Raw genomic sequence first — 11265 nt, forward strand, 5'->3', positions numbered from 1 at the left:
CGGGGCATTACAAAACTTATTTTAGAATAATCCATAATATTCTTACCATACTAAACAAATATTAATATAAAACTTAACAAAACAAACCCCGAACTTTAATCACTTAACAAATCAAGATTAAATCTTCACAACATATGAAAATGAATAAGTTGTTTTGATTATCGTTATTAATAGGAACAACGATTTTACATACTAAAGCCAACAGCAAACCATTTAACTGTGATGAATATATATGAAAGCATGTGCTAGATTTGAAGGTACTCAACACTCAAGGGCTTGAACATGTGACTAGCATGTAACTCGATGAAGTTCATGTGTTTCATCGGCAAACGCATGTAGACGATCCAATCATTGATGTTGGTTGGACTAGATAACGTCATTACGTAACAGTCATTCCTGCCAGATGGTACATGACATGATCCAAACACCACCTTGCCCCACCCGAAATCCATCTTGTCCATGATGTGAAATCTGGTTCCTGATGAGATCATCACCGACATTTCTTTGCTTGCAAATGCGATTGCTACTAGTGGCTGGGAGCGGCGTTCTTCCACCCAGTCTATAACATCTAGAAAATGATCTTTTGTGGTGGCTGTTTGTAAGAACTCGTGAGCATTCATTGCTATATCGCTCAATGACATCTCTTTTAGTTCCTGATGTTTCAAATCAAATGATTAGAATCACAAACATTTTACTTGTAAACTTCAATCGTAAATAGTATTATAGTAAATAATACTTGTGTTAATAGATCTACACACTTCAAATTGGCTCAACCTTAAGTAAAGTTGGTTACCTGTGATCTTTTGGACCCTGAAGGCATAGACAAAACATTTCCAAAATGAGAAGCCATTAGTTTTTCTTTCTCTTCTCCTTCCCCATGACTCAACCTACTCCTTCCATCAACCGCAAGAGCTACATTACACAACCGGTTATAGTTTTCCGAATCTTCCATGCTCAAAGCTATAATCTTCCACAGAAAAGAGGTGAAAGCCTCAGGCTTCGACCGCTTACGCCCATTTTCACTAGCCAAATGTTGTACCTTGTTAAGCTGTTCTCCCTCGATGTAGTATACGCGGTTAATGAGTAAATCGTCGCCATTGTTGGTGTTGTGGTCATGGGCAGGCTCAGTTGGTGGTTCAAATAGAGAAAATACATTGCCAATTGATGGTGAATATGTGGTTGGGTACCTTGGATTGAGGATGGACCTCTGAAAAGAGGGTAACATAGATGGTGGTTCCGATCGAGTTATTTCTGCCCATGATGAGATGAACATGTTGGCTGAGTACCCGTCAGCTACCCGGTGATCAAACATGCACCCTTCACTATGCCTCCACATCTTAATTCAGTTACCTGCATATAATGGTTAGCAACGTTGTTATTATTGATTGATGTGATTTGTTTTAATATAGTTGGTGTTATAAAAAGAAGTATAGTGTATAACATATATTGTATCAACACTTAAAACATTAGATGAATGATAATATAACCAAGTTGTCACTAGATATTGTATCAACACTTAAAACACATTAGATGAATGATCTTATAACCAAGTTGTCACTAGGAAACATTAACTGCATGGTTTTGAACATTATTTTGATCTATATAAAATATTCAACAAGCTAATCAAAGCTCATCATTTATCAAGAATTAACACACTTCTTTCACAAAAGGGATGTGAAAATTAATAACAAACATCCAGGGAAAAACACAACTTAAAACCGATAACTTTTGATCCGTTTTAAGACGTGCTATGTGTACAAAAGACTATCCAAAGGACGAATGTTGTGCCGTATAGCCTATATATATAGCGGTTTAGACTAACATTTGGAGCAAAATTCTTGCACCGTGACCTCTAATTCTTAGTTTTCCCTAAATTTTGGGAATTTCGGGTTTTATTTTATTTTCAAGTTTATTATTGTAATCCCTTAAAATCTGAGATTTGTTTTAGCCAAATGATACCTTCATACCTTGTCTGTTTGTTCACTTGCTGTATAATATTTATAATATACATGTGACTAATTATATTATTGATTACCTGGATGGCAAGCACCCCATGTAGCTTCTTGGGTATTAATTTACCCTCAACACTCTCATCTGGATTATACAAATCAAGTTCCTTGAGCTCCACGTCCGCAACCGCTTCAGTGAACTCAACTCCGCGGTTATTGCAATGAATTTGATTCTCCCCAACAGCTGCATTCAATAGGATCTCACCCGCAAGCGGGTAATACAGCGCAAGGGCTCGAGATAACGAGTCTTTGAGCGCGTTTAGTGTGGTGGCAAAATCGCAATGAGGCGGTTTCTTGTAGCAGAAGAAAGAGCCAACATCAAAAGGTGGCACAAGCAAGTCTAGGTTTGTAAAGGGTAACCAGTGGTCAGTCCATGGTTCTTCAGCATGCACCACTACGTTCTCAATAATATTCACCGAGAAACTCTTACCTCTAATGCCCATTTTGATGTTTATATATGTCTATATATATTTTAGAGACAGAGAGGTGCAGGTTGATATTACCAAAGGGTAAGGTATATATAGTGGTTAAGTCGTGGTGTATGTTGCACGTTTCAGTTAGGGTAGTGACCATCATGATTACGAATATTTGCAATGTTTCGTTATTTTTTTAAGACTATGTACTAACATTAATATTAAAAAAAACATGTTGTCATATTAAATATTACTTTCGTTACTTTGACTGATTATATTAATATCTTAGTGATTATAGCTGATTCATCCATTCAAACTCAAGTCACCTACTTCTGCTTATCTAACTTAGATAACTATATAAATCCATTATATTACTATTACACATTCATTTCAGAAACAATCTCTATGTTGAAATGTAGAAATAGTAAAAACTGCATAAACTTATAAGTAATATAGCCATTCAGAAAAAAAAAATTTTAATTCAAAAAAAAACAAAAAAACTAAACAATCTCTACAAACTTATATTTTATTTTATTTCTTTTTGTGATTTTCTTAATATACAAGTATATTAGAAAGTCATGTATTATACGACTTCAATAAAGAAGTTTAAAATGGTTATGAAAATTCACGAATTATAAAATGTTGTTTAAGGATAAAAATATTATTAATATTATCTGTAAGTCTAACTAATAATATAAAATAGTAATTTTAGATTTTAATAATTCAAACTTTGATTTACCAGATATTTTGATCAAATATATCACTAGTATAGAGATGACGAGCAATGAGGAGGTGGAGGTGGTACTGTTAGCCATGTTGGTTGAGGTTGGCGGTGGTGTGCGCCGACGGCTGTGATGGTGCAGGTGGTGCAGATCGACGGTGATGTGATGTACGTATGTGTGTGATATTATTTATTTATTTATTTATTTATTTATTTATATATTATTTTATTATTATTTATTCTTGTTATTCCTATTAAGAAAACATTTCTTTTTCCACGTAAACAGTCAAGCCAACAAGAACTAACGTGGTTAGACTTAATTAGTAAAAAGTTTGTAGGAGAAAAATATGTTATAAGGTTGGAACTATGATAGTACATTTTTAAAGTTGAGCTTAGCATCAAACAATTGGTATAAATTTGGTTTATTAAAATCCAGTGTTCCTATTATATATTTGAAGTTACACATCCCAAGTAACTTAAAGTTACTACATTTAATTTGATTAGTATATCTAACATATTATGTTTGATTATTATAATTACAAAAGGTGAAATATGAGAAGTGGGAAAATAATCTGCTCACATAACACTTTACACTACTTTATTAGGGTTAACTAAAACAATGTGTTGATATACATTAAAAAAAACACTACAAATAACATATTTAACCGTAAAATCAAAAATACATTGAAATTTACAGGAATTTTAGGTAATTTATGAATTTTTTTAAAAGTGGTGTGTATTTCAAACATTTGATTACAAGAGGCGTTGGGTATTAATTTTAATCATAAGAGAGGTTTCCAGGGTTAATATTGGCGAATTATGGGAACACATAGGGTGTAGGAGAGATTAATTGCAAACCATTATTCGTCACTAGCAATGACAATTTAACCTTATTCGCCACTAAAAATGACAGCTTCACCCTTATTCGCCACTATCAATGACAATTTAACTCTTATTTGCAACTATTAATGACAATTAACTCGTATTCGTCACTAGCAATGACAAGTTTATTCTTACTCTAACAAAAAGCTTTTCATTCTTAAATTACCCTCTTATTCGCGAGTACTAACTTCAAAAACCCCTCTTATGATCAAATGTTGGAAATAAGCCTCACTTCTAAAAAAAATTCGTAACTTATAGAATATATAGTGTAAGGAGAAAACACAAACAAATTTTTGAAGGGTTTTTGAAGACCATTGATCAGGTATCAGAGCCACACTAAGGGCCTTTGCCAGTGACATTCGACATTCTCCTGGTAGTTGTTGGAAGAGAAACGATTCCCACAAAACGGAGTTGACGTTAGCCTCGCCTTAGGAAGAGAAATCTCCATGTGCCTTTCCAACAGGATAATTGCTAACGACGGTTTTGGGGAACCTCACTTGCGAAGGTCCATGCCGGGTCTCCAATACCTAATACGGTAATTCCTTCTTCACTACTAAATGTTTATTGATCTTTAAAATTGATTCTCCACTAATCCATCACATAAATAAAGAAATTTAGAGTTAGTCTTTAAAAACCCCATCTCAAAATTAAATTCCCATTAGTTAATCCATCAAAAAGTTAGATTACCTATATACGCTTCGGGTGTCCATAAATCGGTAGCTAATTCGTATTTTCTATCAGTACTCTATATTAGGGAAATGTCCAACCAAGAAAAAGAAAAATTTATTAAAAGAAAAGATACAACAAGGCATTGTCACATTGTGCATCAAACCACTAAGCCTAATAGTATATTCCAAGAAATACAGTACAATCACCAATACAAAAACATACATAATTCGAAATATTTTAAAAACAGCTCAAAGAATATTTCACACCACATCTTCCAAACGGATTGATTTTCATTTCGAACGATTCTTCACCCAATTAAACGTGGACATTAATATAATATCACTTGGATTCTTGTATCTGTTAAAAGTCACATCATTCCTATTTTTTCATATTTGTTGCACATTTTTAGCTCCAGACCCAATATTACCATACCTTGACAATCCACACGACCCAGCACATGGGAAATTCGTAGTTGATGTCTTGTCGTGCGATGGCTAGATGGATTCATCCCTTGTTTTCTAATTCATAAGTCAAAAACTACTTCCTCTGGTTGCTGACCGTACTTCAACAACCACGTGGCCAAATTCCCACTTAAAACATTTCTTGGAACATCCTATTATTATTATTATTATTATTATTATTATTATTATTGGGTAATTTCATATATACACTTACAAATATTGAAAATATCATATATATGCACGGAAAACTAAAAATATCGTATATGCCCTTACAAAGTTATTAATATATCATATATACCCAATTCAATAAAAAATCAAAAAATGACCATTACTCTAGTTTGATTAAATACGATAAAAAGTTTTACAATGTAGACCATTGGATCCGATAAATCTTTGAATGGTTTGCAATTTTGAAGATGTTACAAGAGACGATTGGTTGTCGTTAAAGATGAGAAACATCGACTAAAATTAAAATAATAACATAGGGTGTAAACACATTATGCAATAGAATGAGATAGAATGGTCTATTCGTTAAAAATGAACATAAATGAAAGTTAAGTTTTTGAAAATTAATGAACCGAACCCAAAAGCCACCTAAAATTAAATGCCAACGCTTTAGCATTATGTCAAAAGTAGCGAATTTCAAAATAAATTTTAATATAGGTCTTTACATACATATTTGTAATAGAGTTAAAGAAATATAAAAAAAACTTACGATTTGAAAAAAAAAAACACATGATGACCGCGCGGGGGTGGTGGGGGGTGGTATATGACAAATAGCTAGTCAGAGTTGTAAACCATATGGTCATGAGGTGTACTCCATTCACCTTGCACCATTCTCAGGCTCTTTGGCAACTTAAACGTTGTTATGCTCCTCCGTATTAGAGATAATACCCTGACCCATCAAAATATTCAAACATATTCAAGTTAATCATTGCAAATATGAGTAGAATTAATTATATATTTGTTTTCTAGTTTGTTACAGTTAGTTCCTAAGTTGTAGGTTTTTCTCTTTGTATATATTTTGATCTAGTAAATGCGAACAATGTATCAGTTGATTATTTCATAAATCTCCATTTTTATAGTTTTTTATATTTTTTTTCTAAAACAAATGATACTAAATTCTGAACATAATTACTAAATCATATAAAAAATAAAAACAAACATTGCTTTAACTCGATAAAATAAAAGTAAAATAAAAAAGGTTAATGTAGCAAGTGAATGCTTAAATAAGTTTTCGTCGGGTGGTCGAATTGATATATATGTCTCTCATCGAATGCAAGTGAATGTTTAAATAATTTTCTCGGTTATGCAATTCCCAAATAATAAACGCTTTTTGTAACTTACGTACCAACTTTCTCTAGGCTCAAAGTTGATTGAATAATTTTGATCAAAGTGACAAATCTCCTTAACTCCGTCTTTAAAAATCATATAATGTTCACTATGTTTCTTTTTTTCCAGTGACTGCTCATGTTGGGTTGCACACGCCATTGGTTCTTGCATCATCAAATGCATGTTTAACATCTTGAGGATTAGTCAAGGACTTGACCAACAAGGCATCTTCATGGTATAATTTGTTCTCTAAGATAATACACGTATAGTTATACTGTATTCCTCTAACTTCAAACATAGATTTGGGTGCTACTTCAATTCGTTTATGATATCATTGACAATCGATGATAAAGCAAGAACGATGATGCCATTGTTCGAACCAGCAACAGTGAAGAATGAATTCTAAACAACTGATCTTGTGTGGCTGTGATGCAACTACTTCTAGCATTATGGTTGAGTGTATATAATCACCTCTCATGTATTACCCTTGCCATATGTTAGGGAAATTTCGCCACTTCCAGTGCATACAATCAATGCTACTAACTATTTCAATGTTAGGTATTACGTGTACGCGGCTGACCCGAAAGGAATCAGATAGGGCGACAGAAATCAATACAATACAACGGCTCGGGCCTTAAGAACTTAACGGTATTTCTAATTGATTTCTAAAACGAATAATAATACGTGCAGCGGAAACAACGAGAAGTAAACTGAACAAAAATTAATAACCCCAAATAAACCAAAAAAACACAAACCTGAAACAAACTGATCGACGGCTTCTGTTTGTATTAACTAATCGGTTCCTCAGTTAATGGGTGGTTGACTTTTGCAATACGCTTTTGCAAAATCAATTAACAAACGGTGGCAATGGATCTTTGTTGCAAACACTTATCCCAACTCCACTATATATAATAATGATGGCAGTTGAATTCTCTTGCAACACAAAAAACACAAGAACCAATAGAATCTCTTTGGTTACTGTGGTATAAATCACGAATAAGATAATTGGCGGCGGCTATAGGTTTCTCACAAACACATACGATTTAAGCAAACAATAATAATAAATCGTAAAGCAGTAAATATGACACGAGATTTACGTGGTTCGGTCACGATGTGTAACCTACGTCCACGGGCAACGAACAGGGTCTCTTCTTTTATTGAGGTGCTCTGGAAATTACAAGATACAACATTGTTTATATAGGGAGGCTAACTAGGGTTTATTTCTTCCTCCATAAGTTACAAGAAATAATATAAAACGGGCCACTAAAGTTGAGTGGGTGGCCAGCCCATTCAACCCTTCTAGTCTTCAACTGCCCAACCCAAGACGGGCCGGGGCTACACCCGTATTAAACCCAACATTCAAGTCGTATCTCACTTGATCATAGGCCTCATATTATTATACAATGTCACACCATGTTGGTTTACGCAAGTATTGAGTACCTTAAATCTTAATGATAGCTTTAGAAAAATGATATAATTATACCATGAAGTTTTCCCTGATATCTTAGCGTATGCATTACTGGTTAGCAAAAGTGTATGCATCCAACTAAGAGCAATTTTAATAGGTTCTTTATCTCCATCTTTAAAATTTAACAAAGAAATATAATTTTATTAATTTATACATTTGTAATAAACTTTCCCAACTCATTCTTCATTACAATCTCTATATTCTTTTTTCTCTTTCTTTCATTTATAATCTTAACTCCTAACTATTTTGTCTTATTATCATTTTCAATATAAATTGATTTCTAATATATATTTATAGAAGGGTAGTTGGAAATGGAGTATTGTGGCAACACTCTAAATTTGGAGGCTTCCTATATCATTTTACTAAAATCATATAATGTTCACTATGTTTCTTTTTTTCCAGTGACTGCTCATGTTGGGTTGCACACGCCATTGTTTCTTGCATCATCAAATGCATGTTTAACATCTTGAGGATTAGTCAAGGACTTGACCAACAAGGCATCTTCATGGTATAATTTGTTCTCTAAGATAATACACGTATAGTTATACTGTATTCCTCTAACTTCAAACATAGATTTGGGTGCTACTTCAATTCGTTTATGATATCATTGACAATCGATGATAAAGCAAGAACGATGATGCCATTGTTCGAACCAGCAACAGTGAAGAATGAATTCTAAACAACTGATCTTGTGTGGCTGTGATGCAACTACTTCTAGCATTATGGTTGAGTGTATATAATCACCTCTCATGTATTACCCTTGCCATATGTTAGGGAAATTTCGCCACTTCCAGTGCATACAATCAATGCTACTAACTATTTCAAGTCGTATCTCACTTGATCATAGGCCTCATATTATTATACAATGTCACACCATGTTGGTTTACGCAAGTATTGAGTACCTTAAATCTTAATGATAGCTTTAGAAAAATGATATAATTATACCATGAAGTTTTCCCTGATATCTTAGCGTATGCAATACTGGTTAGCAAAAGTGTATGCATCCAACTAAGAGCAATTTTAATAGGTTCTTTATCTCCATCTTTAAAATTTAACAAAGAAATATAATTTTATTAATTTATACATTTGTAATAAACTTTCCCAACTCATTCTTTATTACAATCTCTATATTCTTTTTTCTCTTTCTTTCATTTATAATCTTAACTCCTAACTATTTTGTCTTATTATCATTTTCAATATAAATTGATTTCTAATATATATTTATAGAAGGGTAGTTGGAAATGGAGTATTGTGGCAACACTCTAAATTTGGAGGCTTCCTATATCATTTTACTAAAATTTAGAGATGAAGTTTGGAGATAGAGAATGAGTGTTGGTATGAAGAGCTCATTGGGAATTCTCTAATAAAACTAAGTTTATCTCTAGTAGACCATGTGTCGTGAAGTATGGTTGGTTAATGAGAAGTGATTTTGCGTAACCTAGTAATGGGGGCATTTACTAACCAACCTAAATAACAAGTATTATATATAAAAGTTCGAGATACTATACAATAATGCCTTAACGTACGATAGATACGCGAGACGCTCCAAGGAAAAAAACAAAAACGCTCAAAGGCAAAAATACTAAAACGCTCAGCCAAAAAACTAAAACGCTCAAAAACGGTTTTCGTGAAGAAAAGTAAAAAATTGATCGATTTATGATCCAAAATTGTTTATTTTGGTGAACCAATGATTAATTAGATATATATTAACGATTTTTAGATCTTGTGATGTGATTTTATGGATCGATTTCATGAAATATAAGTATTCTTTTATTCTTGTGCGTTAAACAATTATTTTATTCCATTTTTTCTCTATATATAAATATGGGTTGGTTAGGCAAATAATTAATCATTTAGAAATTATTATTTTCTTACTAATTATTTTATTTAAATTAACATAAAGAACATTATTATATTATATAAATTAAAAAGGAATGCATCTATTGATAAAAATTTAAATTAAATAAAAAAATATTAAAAAGTTCTCAAAATATATACACTTTATAAAAAATTTAGGGTAAAGTTTAATTAAATTCTATGATTTCATTGGTGTAAAATGAAATTTTGATAAAAAGATACAAATACATCTAGGTAACGTTTGATATACAAGAATGACATGAGAAATTGAATGATTCATTACGTGAGAATGATAAAATGATGTTTGGTTGCTCAATAGAATGAAATCATTCATTACATATGAAATCTCATTCCATCAAAACAATTCCTCCCCCCCCCCCATTTTTTTTCATTTCATCCCCCTTGCTTTACCAACACCACCACCACCTGACCGCCACTGTCAACACCACCACCGCCGCCTTGTGAAATAAATATATCAGTTCTTATTATCCATCAAGTTCATCTTTAAGAATTTTGTAAAACCTGGAGCCATAAGAGTACCGTTGAGGCAGGAGGCCGTAGGGAACAGATTGGTTGGGTTGGTCACTTGTAAAATTCAACTTAAAAGGTTCACTTAGTTGGATAAGAAGAAGAGGTATGGTTTATTTCATAATTGTTAATTTACTTCAAAAAGTATTTATTATAATCTCTCCTTAAGCATATTTACAAAATTTGATTTCTCAAAACAAAACTCGATTAATCTTTATCGAAACTAAATGATTTCTCATTAGGAATTTAATAAACCTAAGAACACAAATGAAGACTTCATGTCTTTTATAAATCCAAAGACATATACTCATGTCTTATAAAAAAAATCAATAAACAAAAGGTTTTCAAAAGATTTCATGCAATTGAAGACTTTTTTATGATGTCTCTTACAAGGACAAAATTAATAAACGAAGGGTTTTCAAAAAACTTTCAAGCATTTGAAGACTTATTGTTGTCTTTCAATAATAAACTCCATGAATTGCTTAACGGCATAACAGATATTTATAAATTGTTTAACTCCATAGGGGCAATGCTTTCGTGAGGCCAGTAAGGGGTGGGAGGCTATGTGGCTGTTACCTAAGACCAGTGGGAGTTGCTCACTGGGAGTTGCTCAATAGAATGAAATCATTTATTACATATGAAATCTCATTCCATCAAAACAATTCCTCCCTCCCCCCCCCCCCTCATTTTTTTTCATTTCATCCCCCCTGCTTTACCAACACCACCACCACCTTACCGCCACTGTCGCCACCACCGCCGCCGCCACTGTCGCTGCCTAACTGTCACCACCGTCATCGCCACCCTACCATCGCCATCACTACTAATGGTACCACCGACATTCCCACCACCACCAACACCACCACAACCACCGCCACTGTCGCCTGACCACCACCGCCACCATTTTTGTCGCCGGAGTTACTACCAC

General features: G+C 33.2%; 1 pseudogene across 1 annotated transcript; it reads right to left on the minus strand.

Annotated features, from left to right (window-relative positions):
- Positions 1–245: 245 nt before the first annotated feature.
- Positions 246–2452, minus strand: LOC143540422 (coniferyl alcohol acyltransferase-like; annotated as a pseudogene). Its single transcript, XR_013136589.1, has 3 exons — positions 2036–2452; positions 794–1350; positions 246–653 (listed from the first exon to the last, which is right to left on the minus strand). The product of XR_013136589.1 is annotated as a coniferyl alcohol acyltransferase-like (transcript).
- Positions 2453–11265: the final 8813 nt, after the last annotated feature.

The sequence above is a fragment of the Bidens hawaiensis genome, unplaced genomic scaffold (genome assembly GCF_021521415.1).
Source record: "Bidens hawaiensis isolate Kalapana, Puna unplaced genomic scaffold, B.hawaiensis_p1.1 tig00012230_1, whole genome shotgun sequence".
Lineage (NCBI taxonomy): Eukaryota > Viridiplantae > Streptophyta > Magnoliopsida > Asterales > Asteraceae > Bidens > Bidens hawaiensis.